Source organism: Sapajus apella, unplaced genomic scaffold (genome assembly GCF_009761245.1).
Source record: "Sapajus apella isolate SASKATOON/1434 unplaced genomic scaffold, GSC_monkey_1.0 scaffold43, whole genome shotgun sequence".
In the NCBI taxonomy this organism is placed as follows: Eukaryota; Metazoa; Chordata; class Mammalia; order Primates; family Cebidae; genus Sapajus; species Sapajus apella.
This window is the reverse complement of record NW_022436983.1, coordinates 4,087,043-4,114,691: the sequence shown is the minus strand read 5'-3', so window position 1 is coordinate 4,114,691 and position 27,649 is coordinate 4,087,043. Positions and strand designations below refer to the sequence as shown.

The window sequence follows — 27,649 nt, the reverse complement described above, 5'->3', positions numbered from 1 at the left end:
TGCCTGAACCCAGGAGGCGGAGGTTGCGGTGAGCCGAGATCACGCCATTGCACTCCAGCCTGGGTAATAAGAGTGAAACTCCGTCTCAAAAAAAAAAAAATAAATAAAATAAAATAATAATACAAAAATTAGCTGGGCATGGTGGTGCATGTCTATAATCCCAGTTTCTAGGAAGGCTGAGGCAGGAGAATCACTTGAACGCAGGAGATGGACGCTACAGTGAGTCAAGATCACACCACTGCACTCCAGCCTGGCGACAATGAGACTATATACCAAAAAAAAAAAAAACAAAAAAAAACCCAAAAAAAAAGAAAAAGAAGAAAAAATAGAGTTTTTTTCACTTTTGCTCCAGAAAGCAACTATTTAAAGATACATAATAGGCCGGCATGGTGGCTCACAGCTGTAGTCCTAGCACTTTGAGAGGCTGAGGCCGATGGACCTCACTTGAGGTCATGAGTTCAAGACCAGCCTGGCCGACATGGTGAAACCCTGTCTCTACTAAAAATACAAAACTTAGCTGGGCATGGTGGCAGGTGCCTGTAATCCCAGCTACTCAGGAGGCTGAGGCAGGAGAATCGCTTGAATCCAGGGGGTGGAGGCTGCAGTGACCCAAGATCTTGCGACTGCACTCCATCCTGGGCAACAGAGTGAGACCCTGTCTCGAAAAAAAGAAAAAAAAAAAAAAAGAAAGATATGTAATATACGTTCTGGGACCACACAGAGGCCCTCTCCAGAGCTGAAAGGAGAAAATATCGAACCATAAATGCAGTGAGAGAAGAGTAAGGAGGAGAGGGCTGTTAGCCCTGGAGCTGGGGGTGGGAGTGGCAGACTAGGAGTGGCTGGTGGATGGGAAGGAAAGTCCTGGATGCAGGATTTACTCCTTCATGTTGTTCCTGCAATATTTGTGGACACAGGTATTGTGCTTGGTGGGATGGTCCTTGCCCTCCTGGAGTTTATAGCCATGTTGTGGGACTAGGGCTAGCATAGGTTGAGAGGTCTCCCTGAAGAAGACCAAATATTCAGGCAGGTGAAGTGGGGAGAAATGGGAGAAGAGCCACCGAGGCCAGGGGAACTGCACAATCAGAAGATCTGAAGCACAAAAGAGCTGCCTGTGATCAAGGCACAGGGAGAAGGCCCAAGTGTGGCCACAGCCCAGTTGGCAAAAGTGGTTCAAGATCAGGCTGTAGCCACATCCCGCAGGGCCTTGTTGCCACGCTAAGGATTTGGATTTCCTCGAGAAAATGAAGAGAAGTCGTTAAATAGCACAGGTCTAACAAGATGGGTGCATTTGAAGATTCCTCTAGTTGCTGTGTGGGCAATGGATGGGGGGGTGTAAGGAGAGCATAAAGGAGAGACTGCTTCAAGGGTTATTGTGGGAGTCAAGGTGACAGCTGATGGCAGGTTAAACTGGGAAAGAGGAGTAGAGATGGTAGGAGGTGGAGAGATTAAGGATACCATTTAGAATTGGAAACAACACGGACTGGAAATGAAGAAAAAAAGAAAGAATGGTGTCAATGGTACACTTTAAGTGTCTGGTGTAAGCAACTGGGTAGATAGTGGTGCCAGTTACTAAGGGTGGGGACGTTGGAGCAGAGACCCACTTGGGGACCTATTAAGTATGAAAAAGTGTGAGCAGGCCAGGCGTGGTGGCTCACGCCTGTAATCCCAGCACTTTGGGAGGTCGAGGCGGGTGAATGACTTGAGGTCAGGAGTTTGAGACCAGACTGGCCAACATGGCGAAAGCCTATCTCTACTAAAAATACAAAAATTAGCCAGGCGTGGTGACGTGTGCCTGCAGTCCCAGCCACTCGGGAGGCTGAGGCAGGAGAATCGCTTGAACCCCAGAGGCGGAGGCTGCAGTGAGCCAAGATGGCGCCACTGCACTCCAGCCTGGGTGACAGAGCGAGACTCCGTCTCAAAAACCAACAACAAAAACAACCAAATGAGTAAAGAGTAATGTGGATATTATAAACATTAAAAAAAAAAAAGTATTTCGTATTCTTCTTGCATAGGGAAGGGGAAGAAATACAGCAGAGTGGAGGAGGATGGAACAGAAAACGTGTAAAAAGAAAGGCTGTGTGAAGAGTGGGGTAGGAGGGCTTCTGGGGTTAGTGTCACACTGCGTAACTGGTAGTTTAAACGGCTGAAAATGAGACCACACTTAAAGATACAGGTCCCTTTAAAAATAAGGCGGATGTTAAAATCAATTTGCATTTTACCTAAAATGGGCTGCTTCTCCCTGTGCTCTCTCCAAATAGAGCCAAACTTTCTGTAGAAGCATTTTAATCATGGGCACCCTTACCCCGAAAAATGCACTCACTACCAGTACGCACGACCTTCTCAGTTTAATGGACGCACGGAGGCCCATCCCTGGGCTCTGAGGGCTCGGTTAATCCCAGGTTAGGCCCCAAACTCAGAGTTAGCAATGTTCCCAGCTCAACAACGCAGGAAGACCACGCCTCTAAACGTTCTGCAACCTCGTCCATTTCAGAATTTTCCGGGGTTCTGGGTAAACTGGTCTCACCAAGGATTCTGCCCCCGTCTAGTTGCTCCCGTTTTTAAACACAGACCGGTGTGTAGGAGAGGCCATTATTTTTACGGGTTCAGTGTGCTCCTGGAGCAGATAGGGACACGCAGCGTGGCTCTACCGCAGCGCCAGCTCCATCCTTACCCGGCTCCTCCTCCAGGACACCGCCTCCTCCCCGCGCCCGCCCCGCCTTCCCTGACCACCCCCGGCCCGCTCCTCCCCTTCGCTCTCAGCGCGGACTCCGCCACTATCCGCGCTCTGTTCCACCCGCCCACCTCATGTCATGGCCCAGCCCCTATGACTCTTGTCAAGCCCCCTTCCAGAAGAGCCCAATGAGCGCTCACGCGCACCGCACTGGCCCCGCCCCGCAACGTGCAGCCCCACCCGCAGGCTGAGTTAACCAATGCGCAGCCCCGGGCCCCGCCCCACAAGCAGGCCCCGCCCCGGCCCCCGGCCCCCACCCCGCGCCCACCTCCCTCCCGGGCGTTGCCGCCGCCGCGCCTCAGCAGCCCGCGCGGAGCCAGATGCCGCCCCCTCCGCCGGTCCCTCCCCCGGCGGCCTGGCGCCTCCCTCTCTCCCTCCCCACCGCGGTGACTCTTGGAGCGGGAGGCGGAGGCTGAGGCGGCCGCTCCCGCTGCTGCTGCTGCCGCCGCCGCCGCCGCCGCCGCCGCCGCGGCTGCTCGGGCTGAGCACGCCCCGGAACAGGCCGCCGCGCGCTGCTCCCCAGACCCGCTGCCCCCGCCGGCCCGGCCGGGTCGGGCGGCCCAGGTAAGCGCCGAGGCCGGGCCGAGTCTGCAGCGCCCGGGCCCGCGCCGCGCCGGGGCTCGGGGGAGCGGCCAGCCCTTTGTCTACCGGGGAGGGGCCGCGGAGAGCGCCCCCCACCCTGCTCGGACCCCGGCCCGCCCCGGTAGCGCGGCGCCCTGGTCTGGGCCTGGCCGCCTCCCGCCGCAGGGCACCTCCTGCCTCCCTCACCTTCGCCCCGGGGTCGCTTCCACAGGTGTCCGCGCCGCCCACCCTGTTGCTCACCTCGCCGCGGCGGGTGGCTGTCATCGCCGGTCCGCCCTCCCGGCCCCCGGGCCCCTGCTTCTTCCCTCACCTGCGCCCACTCCCAGACTCTCACTCTCCATATTTCCCCTAACTAAACGCTGGGCCGCCCTTCCTCCCTCTCTAGTTTGATTGAACTGTGGTCTCCCGATTCCACCCCTCCCCGGTGAGCCTTCCTGGAAGGTACCCGGTGGGGCACTTGTCTCACCTGGATGGCGGGCACGTATGCACGAACCTGCAAAATTAACCACCTGGAGCCCCAAACTGCACCTCTCACCTCCTTTTCATCACCCCACCCCAACCACCTTCCCTTTTTGGAACCTGGTAACCGAGACACCCAGGTCTGGACACCCAGCCTCTGCTAGGCCCTCCATCCATCCCTCTGCCTTGTGAGCTGAACTTGTCTGAGCAGCGCCTGTCTTCAGGATAGCCCCTGGGAAGGCGGAGGGGGCCGTGTTGGCAGCAAATCAAGAGTTTTATGAATAATGAGACGTGTGGCTTGCAGCACCTCCTATCTGAGGATCTCAGTATGCTCCAGCTGTTAATTATTTTGTCTCCTGTCACTCACAGAACTGAGAGAAACATGTTTGGCCAACTGCTGAGTAAATTGAGGCACAGGGTGTGTGGGTAAGGAACCTGGAGGCAAGTCAGGGTTTGCCTTGAGGTTTTGTTTTCAGGAGCCTTGGCTCTTAGCTCCCTGCTACAACCACTGGGCTCCAGTTCCTGGCGTGTGTCCCCATGTGATAACTGATCTCTTGTGCCATTAAAGTGTCCAGAGATACCAGCAGCTTCCTCAGATTTAAAGTAGGACTTTGGATCATAAATAAAGGTGCCGGCTGTTAAATGCCAATGTGTCATTCATGGTTTGCTGGTGGAGTTCATGGTCCTCCCTTGTAAATGCAAATCACCTCTATGGGATGGAGATTCATTCATTCAGTAGTGAGCATTTACTATGTGCCAGGCACCATTCCAAGTACTGGGGCTTTAGTGGGGAAGACAGGCACGGTTTGTGCCCTCCTTAGAGATGACATTTTAAAGAAGAGGGAAGTCACACAATAAGTGAGTAAACAAGGTACAAAATAATTTCAGTAGTCGTAAGTGCTGTGAAGGTAGAGAGGAGACAGATTACATATAAGAATCTGTGGATCAGGCCGGGCACAGTGGCTCATGCCTGTAATCCCAGCACTTTGGGAGGCCTGGCCAACATGGTGAAACCCCATCTCTACTAAAAATGCAAAAATTAGCCAGGCGTGATGACACCTGTCTGTAGTCCCAGCTGCTTGGGAGACTGAGGCAGGAGAATTGCCTGAACCTGGGAGGCAGAGTTGCAGTGAACCAAGATCACACCACTGCACTCCAGCCTGGGTGACAGAGCAAGACTCCGTCTTGGGGGGGGAAAAAAAAGAACCTATGGATCAAAACAGTGATTTTGTAGGTCATAATAGAGAGTTTGGATTTTACTCCAAGAACAGTTAGAGGCCATTGAAGGGTTTTAAGCAGAGAGAGGATAAAGTCTGATTTGTTCTGAAAGATTGTTCTGGCTGCTGTGTAGCGACTGGATTGTAAGGAGCAAAGGTAGAGGTAGGGATACCAATTATGAGACAGACGGTTGCAGCTACCTGGCAGGAGATGATGGTGGCTTGAGGGATCGGGGCAGTGGCCATGGAAATGAAGAGGTGGAGTCAGTCTGTTCCCTCTGGGAGAGCTGCAAAGTAAAACTTTGGAGACTGAGATTTAGATGTCCCATAACAACATGCTCATAGAACAGGTCCCCTCCTCCTTGATTGGAGAGGGTTTATGGGTTTAAAAACCAGTTAGAGGTGGAGGAGGGCAGAATATACTGGGCTTCATTCCCACATCCGGTTGTGTTATTTAAATAGGAACATTACTGCCTCTGTTGGAAGATGTTGCACCAAGAAATTGGGCCTGTTCTCATGATAGGTGGGAGAACAACTCAGTGGCCACAAACTTGAGAATAAGGCTGGGTGCAGTGGCTCACAGCTGTAATCCCAGCACTTTGGGAGGCCAAGGCTGGCAGATCACCTGAGATCAGGAGTTGGAGACCAGCCTGGCCAACATGGTGAAAAGCCATCTCGACTAAAAATACAAAAATTAGCCGGACATGATGGCGAGTGCCTGTAATCCCAGCTACTCGGGAGGCTAAGGTGGAAGAATCGCTTGAACCCGGGAGGTGGATATTGCAGTGAGCTGAGATCGTGCCGCTGTACTCCAGCCTGGGTGACAGAGGAAGATTCCATCTCAACAACGCCACCACCAAAAACAACAACAAACAATAAAACTTGATCTCCATGCTGCTCTAAATCTGTGCTGTCAGAACATGTCAGAATGAGAGGACCTTGGGAGTTACATAGGCCAGCCCCTTCTTTTATGGTTAAGCATCTGTGGCCCCTAGAAGCTGGCTCTTTTGATGTCTTATAGCAGTTTATGCATTTTCTTATGATGCCTGTCAGTTTCTACCCCGTTTCAGCTACATATGTACACGTGTGACTCTGAGCTTTCTGAGACCAGATCTCTACTGGGTTTGTCTTTGCAACAACCACAGTGTCTAGATCAGTGCCCTGCACAAAATCTAAACTCTCCAAATATTGGTTAACTTGCCTGGCATCTCAGGGCACCAGAAGTCCTGCCCCTGCCCCTGCCTTTTCATCAGACAGTGCATCTTGTAGACTCCTCATCCAGGATCAACATAGTGTAAACCCAGCAGTCTCTTGTTCACAGTGCTCACAGGACAGGGCAGTCCTTCCTTGACGGGTCTGCTTTTTCTCCATCCCTGCCTACTGGGAACAGCTGCTGCAGGTGCTGACCAAGTAGTTATTTGACACTCAGCAAATATGAAGTGTAGCTCTTAATTAGACCATGGACTTTGTACCAAGACTATCAGGTTTGGATCCTGGTTCTGCCATCAGGCGCTGCATGATCTTCAGCAGGTAACTTAATCTCTGTATGTCTCAGTTTCCCCATATGTGCAATAGTAATATTTTTCTCATGGAGTTGTTGGATTAAATTAAGTAATACCTAGTAGATACTCAGAAGAGCACCTGGCATTTAGTATATGATAAATTGAAGTATTAACTATTATTTTGCCTTTGTTTATCTGCTTTTTTTTTTTTTTTCTGAGACGGAGTCTCACTTTGTTGCTCATGCTGGAGTTCAGTGGCGTGATCTTGACTCACTGCAACGTCTGCCTCCCAGGTTCAAGCAATTCTCCTGCCTCAGCCCCCTGAGTAGCTGGGATTACAGGCGTGCACCACCACGCCTGGATAATTTTTGTATTTTTAGTAGAGACGGGGTTTCACAGTGTTGGTCAGGCTGGTCTCAAACTCCTGACATCATGATCCGCCTGCTTCAGCCTCCAAACTGTTGGGATTACAGGCATGAGCCACCATGTCCAGCCTGTTTATCTGCTTCTTACCTCCCACCTGCATTTAAGCTCTTTGAGAGCAGAGATTTTTGTCTCTTTTTGTCTACTCTTAAAATCTGGTACCCAAATTTTGTAGTACTCTGAAAATACTTGAATGACTTATTGAGTGTCTATATGCTAGGTACTGTTGCAGGTGCTGTGGACATAGCCAAGAACAAGATCAAAATGCATGAGAGACAGATAGTAAACAAATAGACAGGTCAACAAAAGTATGTAGGGTGAGATATGGGGGAAAATAAAACAGAAGATGGAAAGTGGCTGGGATGAGGGTTAGGGTCTTAGCTTTAGCTAGCTCTGAGAAGGTGGCTTTTGGGAGACCTGCATGGTGATCCAGAGGAACAGCTTTGCGGACAGAGAGGACTGCAAGAATAATCAGCCCAGAGGGTCTGGAGTGTGGTTAGTAATGAGTCGGCAGGGGCCAAATTTGTGGCCATGGTAAGGAGTTTGGATTTTACTCTTGAATTCTGAACAGTGGGAAGTCCCTGCATGGGAACTTTTCCTGGGGATCTAGGAGAATATTTGAGTCCACACTAAAAGACAGAGCAGGATGTTAGAAAGAGCATTTGGAATAGGCTCTTTGTCCTGGGAAGCTTTTGGAGGCCAGCTGGAGTATTGAGTTTCTTCCCATCAAGTTCCTTATTTCTCTGGCCTGGTCCCCTGAAGGTGTGGGAAGCATCAGCTAGGTTGATGATGGTCCTGGTATGTGTGTCCGTGTGCCTGCATTTTATTGAGCTTCCTTTTTTCTGAGTCCCTAAGTCATCAGCAAACATTTCTTGCGTTGAATGAATGAGTGTTGCCGGTGCTTAGCAGCTTGTCGTCTACAGTGGAATGTCTGTGTTCTCGGCTCCTATCTGTGTGAGTTAAAGCTTCTTATCTTGGCAGTGACTCTTAAGTAGACTTGGAGTTTTGCAGCCATTCTTCGTATATGCATCAGAGGCGCACACACATGTATGTCACAGTTTCTTTGTTGGGAGTATACCAAGATTGACTGGACAGCTTTCCTACCCCTACCCCATCCAGTCTCCTGCTATCACCAGGCCCTTTCTAGAGGGTTGGGCCACACTGGCACTTCTGACCATCTCCCGTTTGATTGCATGATCTGGAACACAGTGGTACTTAGAAAGCATAGGCTTTCTTTGGTCTGGGCTGAGTGGAGTTGGGAAACTCAGTAGAGCACTGAGCGAAATGGCATGTCAAACCCAGGGGCTCCACTCACCAGGAATCCAGATGGGCCTCTTTAGATTGGGTGCCGTTGGCCAGCTTTTCAGATCCCCTTTTGGTCCTCCCATCATCAGTTATTGTCAACAATGCCACTTGCTCTGCTAACCTTGAGAGGCCAACACAAGTTAGTGGGACTCAAATAGGACGCTTGTGTTGCCAGTCATTTTCAGAGTCCTGGGGCATTTTATTGGCAGAATCTGAAATGCCTGCTAGTCATATGTCATGTGTGGCCTTGTAAAAACTAAACACAGTGTGGGTGCAAGCTTTTTCTCTTGTAGCTGAGAAAGGGAATGATAGTGGCATTTTACATACACTGTCTCATTTAATCCTCACGGTTTCTGAGATATGTACCATTATCACCATTTTGCATGTTCAGAGACTGAGGCCTAGAAACGTTAAGTAACGTGTTTGAGGTCTAGCTAATTGGGAACAGAATCGGATTCAAACCAGGCAGTATGACTCCGAAGCAGAGCTCAGAGTACCATGTTATATATTGATTCTCAGCAGAAACCATAGAGAAGAAACAAAAGTCTCCCTTAAGCCCAATGTAGGTGATAACTCGCTGGCCGCTCCAAAGGGTTTGCATCCTACGCCCTTTCCCTGTCTTATCTGACCGTGGGCAAGCTAATTAACCTCCCTTTGCCTTACTTAACCTTGACTGTAAATGGGGATAATGATACTTGAAACTTCGTAGTTCCCAGGGGGCATGATGGTGTTTGAGCCAAAGTGCTTTTGAACTTCTTTTATGAAAGGGAACTAAGCACCAACTGCTGTTATACACAGTTATTAAAGACCTATTATGCTCTGGTCCTCCATGAAGCCTTGTTTAAAAGGGAAAGACAACAGTCCCCAGAGGGAAGGGTGTCCTTCTGTGGGGGAATAACTGGACAAAAACATTGTTTCTCCCCTGTGGAAGTTTCTTAAGTATCGAGGGTCATACCTATGGCTCCATTTTTCATGGTTGTGTTATAGTGTATAAGCTCCTGTAAACAGTGTGTGTCCTATGCATCATAACATGATTGAGGACCCCCGCTGGCAGGGCCAAGAGGAGGTTAAAGGGCTTGGTTTCTAATCTTTTTTTCCTTTTTTTTTTTTTTTTTTGAGATGGAGTTTCGCTTTTGTTACCCAGGCTGGAGTGCAATGGCGCGATCTTGGCTCACTGCAACCTCCGCCTCCTGGGTTCAGACAATTCTCCTGCCTCAGCCTCCTGAGTAGCTGGGATTACAGGCACGTGCCACCATGCCCAGCTAATTTTTTGTAGTTTTAGTAGAGACGGGGTTTCACCATGTTGACCAGGATGGTCTCGATCTCTTGACCTCGTGATCCACCCGCCTCGGCCTCCCAAAGTGCTGGGATTACAGGCTTGAGCCACCGCGCCCGGCTTGGTTTCTAATCTTGGTTCTGATGTTTTTTATAAGCCAGGAGCACAGAGACACCAAGAAGTGGTGATTGTCTTCCATTATTCCCTCCCTCTCCTTCCTTCTAATGACTCACTGATTCAATTAATAAATATTTCTTGAAGCTTTATTACAATCTGGGCACCATCATAGGTATTAGGATACCGTGGTAAGCAGGATAAAAATAGTTTTTTCCCATAACAAATTCATAGCCTAGGACCAAGAGGCTTGTTACATAGTTGGGGTCATGTGAATGAAGAAAGAATGATTTGATGAGAGTACTTTGAACTCTTAGGAGGAGAGTCAGGATATGATTTCCAGAAGTACACACCGGCCCCAGTGGTTACCTGCCCTGAGTGGATATTAAGGTTGGGGGCTGGGTTGGTTTTCCAGAAGAGCAGTCGAAGAGTTAAACAATTAGAGCCCTTCTGTGTCACGTAACAAAAGCTGTATTTGGTATGGACATCTTGAGTAACAGTGCACGCCTCAGGAGCCATGGTTAGCAAGAATTCCCTTCCCACTTAAAGTCTTAACCCTTTGACTGTTACTTGAGTTCAAGTCCGAGAGAAATGATCACATTGAGGATTTCTTTTCAAAGTTTTTGCATGGGGCTGTGGATTTTGAAGTTCTGCCACTACCTTAGTGCGCTTCTTATGTAACAGCCACCAGACCTCGTCTCTGCAGAGTTCTCTTCCTGCCCGACACATCTCTCCCTGCCAACTTTGGAAAGCAGGCATATGATGGCAGGTGGGCTCTCCACAGTACTCATGGGGTTCCTGGAGGAAGTGATGCACAGGGACACCTATGTCCTCTAGCCCCCATTTTGGGTCAATATATGCAGATTAGGGTGAGGGCAGGGTTCTTTCTTCCGCAAGCACCAGGCTTTCAGGTTTCTTCAAAGACCAAGGTCAGGGAGGTCTAGCAAGCAGTTCATGTGAAAGCACACAGTGTTCCTCTGTCTCTCCAGCCAGGGCTGGGTGGAGAGAGCAAAGGGTTGGCAGAGCAGCCATTCACATTCGGAGTGAGAGGAGGGTGCCAGGACAGCGTGGCATATCTTCGTGTGATGTTATTTTCACCAGCTCCTGTATGTAGCACTCCTGGTGCTAATCAGCTGCCCCTTCAAGCTGAGGGGTGGGGCAGCAGCATCCAGCATCTGATTAGGAGGGCAAGGCCTGCACAGCAAGGAGGCCAGGTCACTCAGTGCACCTGGACATCTTCAAGTGTGGTTGGAGCCCACAGTGACGCCGTTTCAGCTGGAAGATTGTGACCCATTTCCATATCCTCTCCCATGTGGAGAACTGGGGAGGAGGCTTTGAGAGCCAGCTCCAATTAAGGCTTTTTTTTCAGCCCCAGTAGCACCCAAGTGTCCAACCCACTTGTTTTCTGCTGCTGGAATCCTGTGGTCAATGTCCCTGACCTGAACTGAATAACCACCCCAGGGCAGATGAAGTTACTATCCCTAAAGTCCTAGATTCTGCCAGTAAGGATTCCTGTGAAGACCAGGGTTCCTTGTGGACCGAACACCTCATGGAATGTGGGCCCCACCCCTGTTCTTCCTGATCAATCACCAGGCAAACCTTGGACCAGTTTCCAAGGAGATGCTTTAGCTTTGACCTCCCTATCCAGACTGAGGCCTCACAGCTGCCTGCCTCAGGCAGTCCTAGCTTCCCAGAGACCCATCCTGACCCTGATTAGCACCCTTGGCAAATATCTTTCTGCAGGAATATGAAATAAGACATTTCTGACCTACTGGGTTTCTTTTATTCTCTCCAGGTAGAGGACGTTTTAATGATTCTCCCTTTGTAATTTACATTTCTTTTGTGTGTTGGGGAGGGGCCTGGGGTGTGATTTAAATACGTGAAGCTGTTAGTACTGCTAGCGCTTAAGCCGGTAGGGTGGTGAGTCTGAGCCCCTGAATAATCCCATTTTATTTACCAAGAAGGGAGCAAAAGGTGGTAACTGCCAAGGTCAGCTCTGGCCAGGCCCTATGAGCCTATTCCTGAGCATGTGCTCACACTTGGCTTCAAGACGGAAGCAGAGGGTCCTTCTCCCTCTGTGTGTGTTGCTGCTGTTGGCACTGCCCACAGCCTCCAGGGTCACATGGCTTTCCTCTGGCCGATCGCTGGAGTTACAGGAATATGAGGTGCTGGTGATTTTTTGGGAGACTTGGTGGGGCTTACGGGCAAGCAAGCTGACCCCCAGTTCTGCTTTCCTGCACAGAGCAGTCTTCCAGAGCTCATGGTGGGATGTAAAGAGCTCAGGCGGCTGGAGCAGCATGGAGTCCTGGCTCCTTCCTCCCTCCTGAGGTGCTGCTGCCGCTGCCACCAAGGGGTCACGTGTGCCCGTCTGCCTTTCATTTGCCTTGGGTGCCGGCTGCCCACTCTCACTTCCTAATCTTCTCTGACGAGGCGTGGCCTGTTAGGTCCATGAGTGGTGACAGTGGAGATTGAAGTGCTCAATGTCAGGCACCGCACTGCATTGGCAGGACCACTCAGACAAAGGATGTTCTTTCGTTCTGATCTGACTCCATTCCATTTCATTTAAAAACATCATTCGCCCAGGCTGGAGGGCAATGGCACGATCACAGCTCACTGCAGCCTTGACCTCCCAAGTTCAAGTGATCCTCCCACCTCAGCTTCCCAAGTAGTTGGGACCACAGGCACATGCCATCATGCCGCACTTTTTAAATTTTTTTTTTGATTTTTTGGTAGAGACAGGATCTCTCTATGTTGACCAGGCTGGTCTTTTTTTTTTTTTTGGTAGGTAATAGAAATAGTACAGAACTTAAATTCAAAGACTGTATGGTGAAAACTAAGTCTCCATCCCTCCCTGGATTCATATCCACTCTGTTCTCTTCCCCTAAAGTGACTGCCGTTAACTAAAGTCTTTTACATCTTTTTTTTTTTTTTTTTTTTTTTTTTTTTTGAGACAGAGCCTTATTCTGTCGCCAGGCGCCAGGCTGGAGTGCAGTGGTGCCATCTTGGCTCACTGCAACCTCCGCCTCCCAGGTTCAAGCAATTCTTCTGCCTCAGCCTCCTGAGTAGCTGGGACTACAGGTGCGTGCCACCACGCCCAGCTAATTTTTGTATTTTTAGTAGAGACGGGGTTTCACCATGTTGGCCAGGGTGGTCTTGATCTCTTGACCTTGTGATCCGCCCGCCCTGGCCTCCCAAAGTGCTGGGATTACAGGCGTGAGCCACCGTGCCCGGCCTTTTTTTTGAGATGGAGTCTCACTCTGTCGCCTGGCCTGGAGTGCAGTAGCATGATCTCGGCTCACCACAACCTCTGCCTCCCAGGTTCAAGTGATGCTCCTGCCTCAGTCTCCTGAGTAGCTGGGACTACAGGCATGCACCACCATGCCTAATTTTTTTTTTTTTTTTTTTTGTATTTTTAGTAGAGATGAGGTTTCACTATGTTGGGCAGCCTGGTCTCGAACTCCTGACCTTGAGTAATCCACCCGCCTCAGCCTCCCAAAGTGCTGGGATTACAGGTGTGAGCCACTGCACCCGGCCAGGTCTTTTATATTTTAACCAGAGACAGTCTACACTTATATAAGCACATTTATACATATGTGTGACTGCACACATATATGTATTTATATTTCTACAGTGTAATTAATACACAGCGTTCTTCACTGTCTTTCTTTTAGTTTTTTTTTTGTTGTTGTTGTCGTTTTTTGAGACTGAGTCTTGCTTTGTTGCCCAGGCTGGAGTGTAGTGTCGTAATCCTGGCTCACTACAACCTCCACCTCCTGGGTTCTAGTGATGCTCCTGCCTCAGACTCCCAAGTAGCTGGGACTACAGGTGTCCACCACCATGCCTAGCTAATTTTTGTATTTTTGGTAGAGATGGGGTTTCATTTTGTTGGCCAGGTCAGTCTCCAACTTCTGACCTCAAGTTGCCCACCCACCTCAGCCTCCCAAAGTACTGGGATTACAGGCGTGAGCCACCACGCCTGGCAAAATTTTTTCTTTTTTTTGAGATAAGGTCTCACTCTGTTGCCCAGGCTGGAGTGCAGTGGAGTCATTATGGTTCACTGCAGCCCCAGCCTCCCAACTAGTTGGGACCACAGGCGTGTGCTACCACACTAGGCTAATTTTTAAATTTTTGTGGAGACAGATTCTCCCTAAATTGCCTAGGCTGGTCTCAAAACTCCTGGACTCAAGCGATCCTCCTGCCTCAGATTCCCAAAGTGTTGGGATTATAGGCATGAGCCTATAATGCCCGGCTGCTCTGTCCTTTTTTAACTTAACAAAAAATACTGGACTCATTCCATACCATCATCATAATCCTCATTGTCATCATTATGGTTAATACCTCTTTTTTTTTTTCTTGAGATGGAGTCTCACTCTTGTCACCCAGGTTGGAGTGCAGTGGCACAATCTCGGCTCACTGCAACCTCTGCCTCCTGGGTTCAAGCGATTCTCTTGCCTCAGCCTCCTCAGTAGCTGGGACTACAGGCGCCTGCCACCACACCCAGCTAATTTTTGTGTTTTTTTTTTTTGTAGAGACAGTTTTACCAGATTGGCCAGGCTGGTCTTGAACTCCTGACCTTGTGATCTGCTGGCCTTGGTGTCTCAAAGTGTTGAGATTACAGGTGTGAGCCACTGCGCTGAGCTATTAATACCTCTTAAACATTTCTGGGGTGCTAGGTCTTGTTATAAGTCCTTTACTTATATTAACTCATTTATTCACTCACAACAACCTTAAGAATTTAGTACTACTATTGTCCACAGTTTTTGAGGAGTTAACTGAGGCACAGAGATGTTAAGTAACTTGTCTAAGGTTATTTAGAACTACTGCACTCATTTTAATGGCATTCTATAAATTGTTTTTTATTTTTTTTCTTGAGACAGAGTCTTGTCACTAAGGCTGGAGTACAGTGGTGCAATCTCGACTCTCTGCAACCTCTGCCTCCTGGTTCAGGTGATTCTCCTGCCTGAGCCTCCCGAGTGGCTGGAATTACAGGCATGTGCCACCAGGCCCAGCTAATTTTGATATTTTTTAGTAGAGACGGGGTTTCATCATGTTGGCCAGACTGGTCTCGAGCTCCTGACCTCAGGTGTTCCACCTACCTCAGCCTCCCAAAGTGCTGGAATTATAGGCACGAGCCACTGCACCCAGCCGACTTCTAGGTTTCATTTAATATTTTTGCTGCCACTGTTTTCTTTGCCTGTGTTTTCCTCTAATGCATTCACTTCGTATTTTATATATTTAAAACTTTGATCCATAACCCAAGTATCAAAGCCGGCATCACCAGAATTGGGCAAATCGGCATTATGTACCTCCAGTGCAACACTGATACATCAGCTACATAATTTCTTGTGAAAGTGTTTAACTTTAATTCTAAGGAACAATTGGCCAAATCCAGATTGTGGAACATCCCAAAGGCAAGGGTTCTGGACTCTAAAAAATGTTAATGTCCTGAAAAACAAAGAAAAGCTGCTAAACCATTCTAGACTAAGTAGGTGGAAGAGCATGGGAATCAAATGCAAGTGAGATCCTCGATCCAATCCTGGATTAAACACTAGTCAAGGCCAAATTGAGGGAGGAGGAATTGGGGAAATTTGGAGACAGGCTGAACATCAAAGCTACTGCTAGGTGAATATTAAATTCCTTGGGAAGGCTGGGTATGGTGGCTCATACCTGTCATTGTAGCACTTTTGGAGGCCAAGGCAGGAGGATTGCTTCAGGCCAGGAGTTCAAGACCAGCCTGGGCAACATAGCAAGACCCCATCTCTTAAAAAAGAAAACAAAACTAGGCCAGGCATGGTGGCCTTCTTCTGTAATTCCAGCACTTTGGGAGGCCAAGGCGGATGGATCGCTTAAGGTCAGGAATTCAAGAACAGCCTGGCCAACATGGCAAAACCCTATCTCTACTAAAATGCAAAAATTACCTGGGCATGGTGGCAGGTACCTGTAATCCCAGCTACTCAGGAGGCTGAGGGAGGAGAATTGCTTGAACCCAGGAGGTGGAGGTTGCAGTGAGCTGGGATTGGGCCACTACACTCCAGCCTAGGTGACAGAGCAAGACTCCATCTCAAAAACAAAACAAAACAGGCTGGGTGTGGTGGCTCACACCTTTGATCCCAGCACTTTGGGAGGCCGAAGTGGGCGGATCACCTGAGGATAACAGCCTGACCAACATGGAGAAAGCTTGTCTTTACTAAAAATACAAAAAATTAGCCGGGCGTGGTGGTGCATGCTTATAATCCCAACTGCTTGGGAAGCTGAAGCAGGAGAATCCCTTGAACCTGGGAGGCAGAGGTTGTGGTGAGCCGAGATCACGCCATTGCACTCCAGCCTGGGCAACGGAGCGAGACTGTATCTGAAAACAACAACAACAAAACAAAAAAAATTAGCCAGGCGTGGTGGTATGCATCTGTGATCCCAGCTAATTAGTAGGCTGAAGCAGGAGAATTGTTTGAACCCAGGAGGTGGAGATTCCAGTAAGCCAAAATTGCACCACTGCGCTACAGCCTGGGTGACAGAGTGAGACTCTGTCTCAAAAAACAAAGCTAGCCTGGGCAACCATGGTGAAATCCCATTTCTACAAAACCTATAAAAATTAGCTGGGCATGGTGGTGCACGTCTGTAATCCTAGCTACTTGGGAGGCTGAGGTGGGACGGTCGATTAAGCCTGGGAGGTGGAAGTGCAGGGAGCTGAGATTGCAGCCTGGGTGACAGAGTGAGACCCTGTCTCAAAAAAGAAAAAAAAAGAATAGCTGGGTGTGGTTCTGCATACCTGTAGTCCAAGCTACTCTGGAGGCTGAGGTGGGAGGATCACTTGAGCCCTGGATGTTGAGGCTGCAGTGAGCTGTGATCACACCACTGCACTCCACCCTGTGTGACAGAGCGAGATCCTGTTTCAAAAACCAAAACAAAACAAAACAAAATTCCTTGGGGTGATGATGGTATTTTTTTTTTTTTTTTTTTTTTTGAGACAGAGTCTCGCTCTCGTTACCCAGGCTGGAGTGCAATGGCGCGATCTCGGCTCACCGCAACCTCCGCCTCCTGGGTTCAGGCAATTCTCCTGCCTCAGCCTCCTGAGTAGCTGGGATTACAAGCACGTGCCACCATGCCCAGCTGATTTTTTGTATTTTTAGTAGAGACGGGGTTTCACCATGTTGACCAGGATGGTCTCGATCCCTTGACCTTGTGATCCACCTGCCTCGGCCCCCCAAAGTGGTGGGATTACAGGTGTGAGCCACCGCGCCCGGCCCTGATAATGGTATTGTGGTTATGTAGGAGAATGGCCTTAAGAAATCTGTGCTGAGGTATTAGAGAAGTATCATGATATCTGCAGTTGACTTTCAGATGGTTGAGGAAAAGCAGCAGTGTGCCTCCCCCAACACATACCCACAGCACAGAGGCATAAGACATATATAGCAAAATGTGAACAGTGAGACACCAGGGGCAAGGTATGTGGATGTTCTTGCACTATTATTTTAGCTCTTCTGTGGCTTTGGAATTTTTCAAAAGAAAAAGGTGAGGAGGGGAAAAAAAACTCAACTTTGTTTCATCTGGAATTGAATTTGGTTGCAGGCCCTTTGCTTGCCCTGGCCCTCCTGGGTTATTGTCCTGTATTTTTGGTTTCTCTTTCCTTTTACAGCATGTACAATAGTCAGTTTTCCTGTCTCTTAGGAACTTATTTTGGGGTGAGTTATTCTTTTTTTTGGACTTGGAAGTTTTTATGATTAAGTATCTTTCTGGCAGACTAAAGTGACTTTTCTAGAAGCAGGTAAAACCTAACATGCTTATCCTGTGCATTGATGCCTTTTTTGTTTTTGTTTTTTAACATTGCATTATGTGCTCCAAGTAAATTTGTGAGGAAGTTTTGTTCCCTGGGACTTAAATAAAGTCTTAATCCTCAGAAATCATCTTTATCATCAAATTCTAATGTGTCCTGTAATTAAACCCTCTTTTTTTTTTTTTTTTTTTTTTTTTTTTTTTTGAGAGGGAGTTTCTTTCTTGTTGCCCAGGCTGGAGTGCAATGGCGCGATCTCGGCTCACCGCAACCTCCGCCTCCCGGGTTCAGGCAATTCTCCTGCCTCAGCCTCCTGAGTAGCTGGGATTACAGGCACGCGCCACCTTGCCCAGCTAATTTTTTGTATTTTTAGTAGAGACGGGGTTTCACCATGTTGACCAGGATGGTCTCGATCTCTTGACCTCATGATCCACCGGCCTCGACCTCCCAAAGTGCTGGGATTACAGGCGTGAACCACCGCGCCCGGTCAGCTTTTTCCTCTCAATGGAGAGTTTTTGCAGGAGGGCAGGTCCTGCTTACATTCTTTAGAATGGGTTTGTAAAGACTTCTGGGTTGCATTTTGTGAAATGTAACAGTCTTGGGTGAGTCATTGGCCTGGAAAAACAGGAGTCTTTGCCCGGGGAGCTCTTAGTAGACCAGTTTTGCCAGAAGCTTCTGCTCCCTTTCTTTCTGTGGTTTGCTGACTAACAGTTTCGCGGCTTTGGGAAAGGGATGTCATTACAAATGTGTGATGGTGGTTTGTCTCCTGAGCTAGTTTGCCAGGGTTCGCCCAGATCTGGGTGTTCAGACCTGCACCCATTGTGGTTGGGGACGGTTTCTGGGAGACTTTACACTGGCCATCCCTGTGGCCACTCTCCTGAGTTTGTCTGTGGTAGCTTTAACCTTGAACCAACCCTCCAGGCTTTGTGGGTGGATTCCTATTGTATCAGGTGCTGTATTTTCTCCTCTCCTGGGGCACGCGCCTCTTTTCTGATCTTACTTCCCTTCAGCTCCAGCTGCCACCATCCTTGCCTTCAGACTGGACAATGCCTTGTGACCCATCAGGAGTTTTTGTCCTGATACCATTTCCCCCAGTAAGTTAATGGGATAAACGCATGGGAGATTCTGAAGGGGTCTTTGTTTAAAGCATTGTTGATTTTGATTATCGGCTTGTTAAACATTTGGAGAGGAAGGAAACTGAGTCCTCAGTAGCCTCTTAGGGGGAGGTTTCCTCTTCCCTTGGATTATGTTTTGTTCCGAGGTAGCTGGAGGGGGAAGGATTGGGAAGGTCGCCTCCTGCTTAGTAGAGCAGAAGCAATCACCAAACAAGCAGGCGCTGTGGCTCACATGATGCATGGAGCCAGGAACCCTGGCCTCTGTAGCACAGATGGGTATGTTTGCGAGGTAAATAGACACACATATTTTTATGCAAATTAACACATACCTTTATGCTGAGCGCCTCTTGGAAAGAGCCAGTGGCCTTAAAACTTCTTTTCTTTTCTTTCTTTTTCTTTTCTTTTTTTTTTGAGGCAGGGTCTTGCTCTGTTGCCCAGGCTGGGGTGTAGTGGTATGATCGTAGCTCACTGCAACTTCAGACTCCTGACCTCATGGGATCCTTCCACCTTAGCCTCCCAAGTAACTGGGCCTACACGTGCACACCACTGCACCCAGCTAATCTTTTAAAAATTTTTTGTACAGATCAGGCGCAGTGGCTCATGCCTGTAATTCTAGCACTTTGGAAGGCTGAAGCAGGCAGACCACTTGAGGTCAGGAGTTTGAGACCAGCCTGGCCAACATGGCAAAACCCTGTCTCTACTGAAAATATAAAATAAAATTAGTCAGGCATGGTGGCATGTGCCTGTAGTCCCAACTACTCGGGAGGCTGAGGCAGGAGAATCGCTTGAGCCCGAGAGGTAGAGGTTCAGTGAGCTGAGACCATGCCACTGCACTCCAGCCTGGGCGACAGAGGGAGATAGCGAGACCCCATCTCCAAAAAAAAAAAAAAAAAAAAAAAAATTTAAAGAGGTGGTGTCTTGCTGTATTGCCCAGTCTGGTTTTGAAGTCCAGGCCTCAAGCAATTCTTCTACCTCAGTCTCCCAAAGTTGCTGGGATTACAGAGGTTTGCCACTGTGCCTAGCAAAACTTATTTTCCTGAGTTTGATTGGGAGGAGTTTCCCCCAGGAGGCCTCACCTGGGGTCTCTCAACCAGGACCCAAGGATGACCATCCGCAGAGCCGGGTAGTGGGGAGGGGGCTGCTTCCAGAGGTACAGTCCTGCAGGCGACCGATTGATTTAATGACCTAATCCTCACCATGGGAAGCTGGAGGCTTTCCCAGCCATGGGATTCTGAGGGGATGTGATGAACTCAGTTCAGGAAGCTTGTTTATTTGAACCAATTATAGAGGCTTTAATGAGGGAAAGCAATGGAGAGCATGGGGCTAAGGGAGAAGAGCTGGAGACAGCAGTGACCATTGAGAAGGTCTGGGTGACCCTCGGGCCTCGGGCTATTTCTATAGGGACAAGCCTCATCCTCAGAGGCAAGCCATGCCCAGACCTGCCTCTGAGGATGAGGCTTGTCCCTGTGGGAATGGGGTAGCATGAACATGTCAGTGTGGTTCAGAGTGAAGGGACCTTATGTACCTTGTGGAGAAATGTGAGTGGCCCCTCCTGATAAAGAGCACTGTGTCAGTTTTTCTCTTTTCTCCTTGAAGTACTTTAAAATTTCCAATTTAATTACAATTTTAAGTTGTGACCTTGCAAAGAGCTGGCATAGCTCTTGACAGCGGGGTTGATGGAGGGAACTTCCTTAGGTTGAAATTTCCAATCTGATCTTGCTCTCTGGAGGTTACCCAAGCTCTGCAGAACCTCTGGGCCACACTCCATCCCTGTAATTACTAGGCCTGGAAGTGGTCCCTTTGCCCTCTCCTCTAGGAAGACTGACAGAAATATAAATTAATTTGCTCTCTGGGGACTTCTTCAGCTTGCTGGAGACCTCTCTGGTGTCCCAGGAGAGAAAAAGTGTTCCTCTGCCACTGGTTTGCACAGAGGATCTTTTGAGATCTTTGCCCAGGAAGCTTCCTGCCAGGTGCACAGCCCATGGGGAAGGTCGGTCAGGCCTGGGAGACCTCATACCCAGGAGTGAGGGGGCCCTTGTAACCACTCGAGCTAGGATTCCAGCTCTTCCATCGGCTTATAAATAGAGAAGGCTCTGGATTCTACATTAGTAACCCCTCTGGAACCTGCCAGAGGCTGAAGGTCATGAGTCAGACTGAATTAGAGGAAGATCTGTGGCTGGATTTTGTAGGCGTGCTGGTTCCTGACTTCAGGCCTCAGACTCTGACTTGGCCAGGTTCCAGAGCTCCAGCTGTTCTCCGGGAAGAAAAAAGAATCTTTTTAAAAATTAAGCCGAAAGATGCCTTTCTTTCCTTCTGTCCTTTTCCCCCCACTGTGCAGAGAGAAAACCTCCACCAGCACGTCCCCTTGGTTAGAACTGTAGAGTCTGAGGACAGAGCCCAGAATCCTGAGTTTCTGCAAGGAAACTTCCTCAGGCCCCACATTCCCTTCCTGTTTGTATTGTTTTCAGCTGAACTGCAAGAGCTGTCAGAGCAGGCCTGCCAGGTACTCTTGCATCTCTGTAAAAAAGTGGGTTTCACTCAATTCGGGACTAGAGAAACAGCGAGATCTGGGCCAGAATCACAAGGATAAATGTTTTAAACCAAAGATGTAAACAGATGCCTCACGCCAATCCAGTGATAGGAACATGCAGGTTCCTCTGACCCCATGGTGTGTTAGGGTTATCTGAAGTGAGGACATTCGAAGGCTGGGGGGGGCGTTTCCTTCATGTTTCCCATTCACTTCACCACTCGAGGAACCCCAGATGTGGCTAGCAGTGGTGTCTCACTTGTCCGGATTCTTCAGCACAGAGCCTAGGACTTACAAAATTTTTTCTTTTTTCTTTTTTTGAGATGGAGTTTTGCTCTTGTTGCCCAAGCTAAAGTGCAATGGCACGATCTCGGCTCACCACAACCTCCACCTCCTGGGTTTAAGTGATGCGTCTGCCTCAGTCTCTCAGGTAGCTGGGATTATAGGTGCCCGCCACCAAGCCTGGCTAATTTTGTATTTTTAGTAGAGACAGGGTTTCTCCATGTTGGTCAGGCTGGTCTCAAACTCCCCACCTCAGGTGATCCGCCCGCCTTGGCCTCCTAAAGTGCTGGAATTGCAGGTGTGAGCCACTGTGCCCAACCAGGACTTGCAAGTTTTTCCAAGGTCCACAAAAATATTGGCGAGGTGGGAAAAAATATATCACTCCCTCTACTCTTGTGAGTTATGTGAAGATTACATTTAATAAGAGATGTGGGGCCGGGCATGGTGGCTCACGCCTGTAATCCAAGCACTTTGGAGGCCAAGGCAGGCGGATCACCTGAGGTTGGGAGTTCAAGACCAGCCTGACCAACATGGTGAAACCCTGTCTTAAAAAAAAAAAAAGAGAGAGATTTGGGTCCATTTTAGTATGTCTCTGAGAATAAGGTTCTCTGAGGCCTATGAAGGTCTTAAAATCACCCCTGTCGGTCCTCAGAGAGCTTCCAGTCTGGTGGTGAAAACATTTCTCAGATATCCAGGTACAGTGTTAGGGCAGTGATGCGGAAGGAGGAAATGCAGGCAGATGTGCAGACACAGGCCTTAAGGCAGCCCAGAGAAGGTGGTGTAGAGCAGGGAATAGTCTGTGAAGGAAGGAAGTTCTAGGTGGAAAGCACAGCAAATGCAGAGGCCCAGATGTATGGAGGGAGCCTGGTGCAATTGGCAGCTCTGAGATGGCCACCAAGTGGGGCTTCTTACCCTCAGCATTCCAGGCGTTGGGCTGGTTAATTCTTGGTGGTGGGCACTGATCCTGGCTCCTACCCAGTAGGATCCTAGTAGTCGTGACAATCAAAAATGTCTCCAGATATTGCCACGTTTCTGCTTCGGGGCAGAATCGCCCCTGTTGAGAGCCATGGCTATAGAGGGAGTGTGGTGGTAAGCTCAGATCTGACCGCCTGCCTCTGTGCGTGGGAGGGACAGAAGGAGCCCTTTCTTCTCGCTTCCTGTCCAGCATGCAGGTCCTGGGGAAGCTGTCTCCAGGCAGGTTTGTGCCTGTGCTGGAGCACTTTGGTGTGTGTGTGGCAGGCCTGCTGGTGGCCTGCAGGGCTTGCTCTGAACAGAAGCCCCTTCTAGATGCCTCCCTCCCAGCCTGGTTGCCATGTCTGTACATTTCCTGCGGTAGTTAGGTGCCTCAGCTGGATGTAGTGCTGCATTCTGGCCTTTGCGGGCTGTGTTGAATCAGGTCAGGTGGATTTGATTTAAATGCTCCCAGAACCTTCCTGAAGGGCCTTCATCAGAGGGCTCTGGACATGGAACAGTGTGTGCAGTGCTGCTGTAAAGGGGGCAGGCGGGCTTCTCTGAGTTTGGAATGTGCAGAGGGGAAACTGTTGAGAATTCCAGATCACTCCCACCAGCAGACCTGTGGCCAGAGAGGAAAGGGCCCTCCTGCATTTGAGCTTCATGGCTGCCCCCATTGGAGCTGGGGCTAACATGGGGTGGTCTGGGATGCGATGCAGATGGCATGGTGTGTAGATGCAGGGCCTCTCCCCAGCGCCTTACATTACCATTTCTTTTTTTCTTTTTTTTTTTTGAGATGGAGTCTTGCTCTGTTGCCAGGCTGGAGTGCAGTGGCGCAATCTCGGCTCACTGCAACCTCCGCCTCCTGGGTTCAAGTGTTTCTTCCGCCTCAGCCTTCTGAGTAGCTGAGATCACAGGTGCGTGCCACCATGCCTGGCTAATTTTTGCATTTTTTTTTAGTAGAGACGAGGTTTCACCATGTTGGCCAGGATTATCTTGATCTCTTTTTTTTTTTTTTTAATTAAAAAAAATGTGGAACGCTTCACGAATTTGCGTGTCATCCTTGCACAGGGGCCATGCTAATCTTCTCTGTATCGTTCCAATTTTAGTATATGTGCTGCCGAAGCAAGCATGGTCTTCATCTCTTCACCTCGTGATCCGCCTGCCTCAGCCTCCCAAAGTGTTGGGATTACAGGCGTGAGCCACCGTGCCCAACCTTTTTTTTTTTTTTTGGGGTATATGGATTCTTGCTCTGCCACCCAGGCTGGATGCAGTGGCGTGATCTCAGCTCACTGCAACCTCTGCCTCCTGGGCTCAAGCAATTCTGCCTCAGTCTCCTGAGTAGCTAACACTGCAGGCACCCACCACCACACCCAGCTAATTTATTGTATTTTTTTGTAGAGATGGGGTTTCACCATTTTGGCTAGGCTGGTATTGAACTCCTGACCTCAGGTGATGTGCCCACCTTGGCCTCCCAAAGTGCTAGGATTATAAGAGTGAACCACGATGCCCAGCCCCTCCACCTTTTTTTTTTTTTTTTTTTTTTTTTTTTTTTTTAAACAGACAGGATCTTGGTCTTTCGCCCAGGTTGGAGTATAATGGCATGATCTAGGCTCACTGCAGCCTTGACCTCCTGGGCTCAAGCACTTCTCTCACCTCAGTAGCTGGGACTACAGACTCAGAACACCATGCATAGCTTTTTATTTATTTATTTTAATTTTATAGAGATGAGGTCTCACCATATTGCCCAGAGTGGTCTCAAACTCCAGGGCTCAAGTGATCCTCCTACTTCAGTCTCCCAACGTGCTGAGATTACAGGTGTGTGCCACCATGCCTAACTTTTTTAATAAATTTTTTTATTTTTTGTAGAGATGGGGTTTCACCATGTTGCCCAAGCTGGTCTCAAACTCCTGGCCTCAAGCCATGCTCCTGCCTCAGCCTCCCAAAGCATTGGGATCACAGGTGTAAGCCACTGCACCCAGGCCTTATTTTCTTTTTCTTTCTTTTTTTTTGAGACAGAGTTTCGCTCGTTACCCAGGCTGGAGTGCAATGGCTCGATCTCGGCTCACCGCAACCTCCGCCTCCTGCGTTCAAGCAATTCTGCCTCAGCCTCCCGAGTAGCTGGGACTACAGGCGTGCGCCACCATGCCCAGCTAATTTTTGTATTTTTAGTAGAGACAAGGTTTCACCATATTGACCAGGATGGTCTCGAGCTCTTGACCTCGTGATCCACCTGCCTCAGCCTCCCAAAGTGCTGGGATTATAGGTGTGAGCCACCGTGCCCGGCCTCTTTTTTTTTTTTGAGACGGTGTCTCAGTCTGTTGCTCAGGCTGAAGTGCGATGGCGTGGTCTCAGCTTACTGCAACCTCTGCCTCCCTGGTTCAAGTGATGCTCCTGTCTCAGCCTCCCGAGTAGCTAGGATTACAGGCCCCCACCACCACACCCTGCTAATTTTTGTATTTTTTAGTAGAGACAGGGTTTCACCATGTTGGCCTGGCTGGTCTTGAACTCCTGATCTTGTGATCTGCCTGCCTTGGCCTCCCAAAGTGCTGGGACTATAGGCTTGAGCCACGGCGCCTGGCCCAGGCCTTATTTTCTTTTTAAAAATTAATTAGCCAGGCTGGGCTCAGTGGCTTACGCCTGTAATCTCAGCACTCTGTGATGCCAAGGCAGGTGGATCACCTGAGGTCAGATGTTTGAGACCTGGCTAATATAGTAAAACCCCATTTCTACTAAAAATACAAAAAATTAGCCAGACGTGGTTGCACATGCCTGTAATCCCAGCTACTCTGGAGGTTGAGGTGGGAGAATTGCTTGAACCTGGGAGGCGAAGCTTGCAGTGAGCTGAGTTGGCGCCATTGTACTCCAGCTTGGGCAACAAGAGCAAAACTCCATCTCAAAAAAAAAAAAAATTGACCAGGCGCGGTTACTCACGCCTATAATCCCAGCGCTTTGGGAGGCTGAGGCAGGTGAATCTCTTGAGGTCAGGAGTGTTAGAGCAGTCTGGCCAACATGATGAAATCCCATCTCTATTAAAAATACACAAATTAGCTGGGCGTGGTGGTGGGTGCCCGTAATTCAAGCTACTCAGGAGACTGAGGCAGGAGAATCCCTTGAACCCAGGAGATGGATGGCTGCAGCGAACCGAAATCATGTCACTGCACTCCAGCCTGGGCAACAGAGTGAGACACTGTCTCAAAAAAAAAATTAATTTATTTATATTGATATATAATAATTGTAAGCTTTATCTTATTTTTTAATTGATCTCTGATTGGCAGTGGGTTGGACTTCAGTGTTTTTTCTTTTGCCTGCAAGGTGAATTTGTGTTTTTTTTTTTTTTTTGAGATGGAGTCTTACTCTGTCACCCAGGCTGGAGTGCAGTGGCATGATCTTGGCTTACTGCAACCTCCACCTTCTGGGTTCAAGCAATTTTTCTGCCTCAGCCTCCCAGGTAGCTGGGACTACAGGCACGCGCCACCATCCCAGTTAATTTTTGTAATTTTAGTAAAGACAGGGTTTCACCATGTTGGCCAGGCTGGTCTTGCTTTCTTGACCTGGTGATCCATCTGCCTCAGTCTCCCAGAGTGCTGGGATTACAAGCCTAAGCCACCGTGCCTGGCCCAGATTTATCTTTTAATTTCAGTTAAAATGGATAATGCAATTCTGTCAACTTCTGAGCCAGAAGGGGCTGATAGGAGGGAGGGAAAGCATGGCTTTGGATCCAGGCTCACCGCTTATTACTCCATGGCCTCAGGCAGGTTACTTACCTTCTCTGAGCCTCAGTTGTGTCATCCTTAAAATGGGAATAATTCCTACCTTGCAGGCTTGTGAGGGCTGACTCTGTACCTGAGCTTCTTAGAAAATGCTATGGTGACAACAGTAATTATAATTGTTTTTCTGAGGCTGGGCGCAGTGGCTCACGCCTGTAATCCCAGCACTTTGGGAGGCTGAGGCGGGTGGATCACGAGGTCAAGAGATCGAGACTATCCTGGTCAACATGGTGAAACCCTGTCTCTACTAAAAATACAAAAAAAACATTAGCTGGGCATGGTGGCGCATGTCAGTAATCCCAGCTACTCAGGAGGTTGAGGCAGGAGAATTGCCTGAACCCAGGAGGTGGAGGTTGCGGTGAGCCGAGATCGCCCCATTGCACTCCAGCCTGGGAAACAAGCGAAAGTCAGTGTCAAAAATGGTGAAAAAAAAAAAAAAATTGTTTTTCTGTAGCATCACCTGGCCTCAGGGAGCAGGAAGGAGCTTTGCATCAGGTTTGAATTTGGGTTGGTGACCTCAAGACACATTCCCCATACCAGGCTTATCCTCCAAGAATGGGGCTGCGCCCTGCAAATGCCATGCCTTGCCTGAGACCTCACCAGGAGGCCTGTTTTGCCCTTGCTCTGCTGGTGGAGTGTGGTTCAGGAATGCTGAGCGTGGCTCTGGATGGAGGAAACTGCAATGTGGAATTTATTAATTAAGGTGGCTGCTCCTGAGGCCTGAGAGTCCAGGAGGTTGTTGCAGTTTAATTACTGAGAGTGGAGTGTGTGGAAATTCCCTCTGACACTGCCGTTTTTGATGTCACTGGAAGACCTGAGGTGCTACCTTGTGTGGGACTCGAGCAGGAGCTGTGTGGCAGGCCTCTGCCCCCCACCCCCCGTCCCTCTTGCTGGCTTAGAGTGACTTTTTACCCATGTGCTTGTATACTGGAGAGCAACAGGGCAGAGTGGTTAAGACCTTGGACAATGTGGGTTTCATCCTGCTCTGATACGGACCAGCTGGGTAATGACAGGTGAGTTCCGTCACCTGTGTGCACCACGGCATGCTCAGCTGTAACGCCCTGTAGGGACGTGAGTGGCGAAGACTGAATAATTCACTTACCTGAGAGTTGTGAGTGGTGCAAGACGCATAGTAAGCCAGAGTAGGTGTCAGCTACTCCTCTAAAGCAGTGCTCTCCACCTGGCGATTTCGTCCGCCACGGGACACACGGCAATGTCGGAAGACATATTTGATTGTCACAACTGGAAGGGGGCTGCTACTGGCATCTAGTGTGTGGAGGCCCCGGATGCTGCTCAGTTTCTACATGTGCAAGACAGCCCTCCAGCAAAAACTCAGCCAGTGAAATGCCAGCGGCACCCTGCTGTGAAGCCTCTCCGGTGATTCAGGGCAGCATGCAGACTGTGGAAGCAGGGTCTCCTCCCGACTCTCCAGCCCTTATCGTTCCTCTGAGCCAGTTGGGGACTGACAGGCAGCTGGGAGAGAAGGGACGAGAAGCTGGGGGTATTAAAAGCCTTTGAGGCCGGGCGCGGTGGCTCAAGCCTGTAATCCCAGCACTTTGGGAGGCCGAGGCGGGTGGATCACGAGGTCAAGAGATCGAGACCATCGTAGTCAACATGGTGAAACCCC

General features: G+C 49.2%; 1 protein-coding gene and 1 non-coding gene across 3 annotated transcripts in view; one reads left to right on the top strand and one right to left on the bottom strand.

The window, feature by feature from the left end:
- Positions 1–3,012: 3,012 nt before the first annotated feature.
- The window catches only part of CTNNBIP1 (catenin beta interacting protein 1), a 61,900-nt gene continuing 37,263 nt past the window's right edge, over positions 3,013–27,649 (top strand). The window contains exon 1 of one of the 2 annotated variants that reach the window (XM_032300321.1): positions 3,013–3,295. The gene's annotated coding sequence lies outside the window, so the exon portion shown is untranslated. The remainder of the gene's footprint in view (positions 3,296–27,649) is intronic. The other variant, XM_032300322.1, reaches the window with a different exon arrangement.
- LOC116566689 lies at positions 23,279–23,385 on the bottom strand. Its single transcript, XR_004275971.1, has one exon. It is a non-coding gene; the product is annotated as a U6 spliceosomal RNA (small nuclear RNA).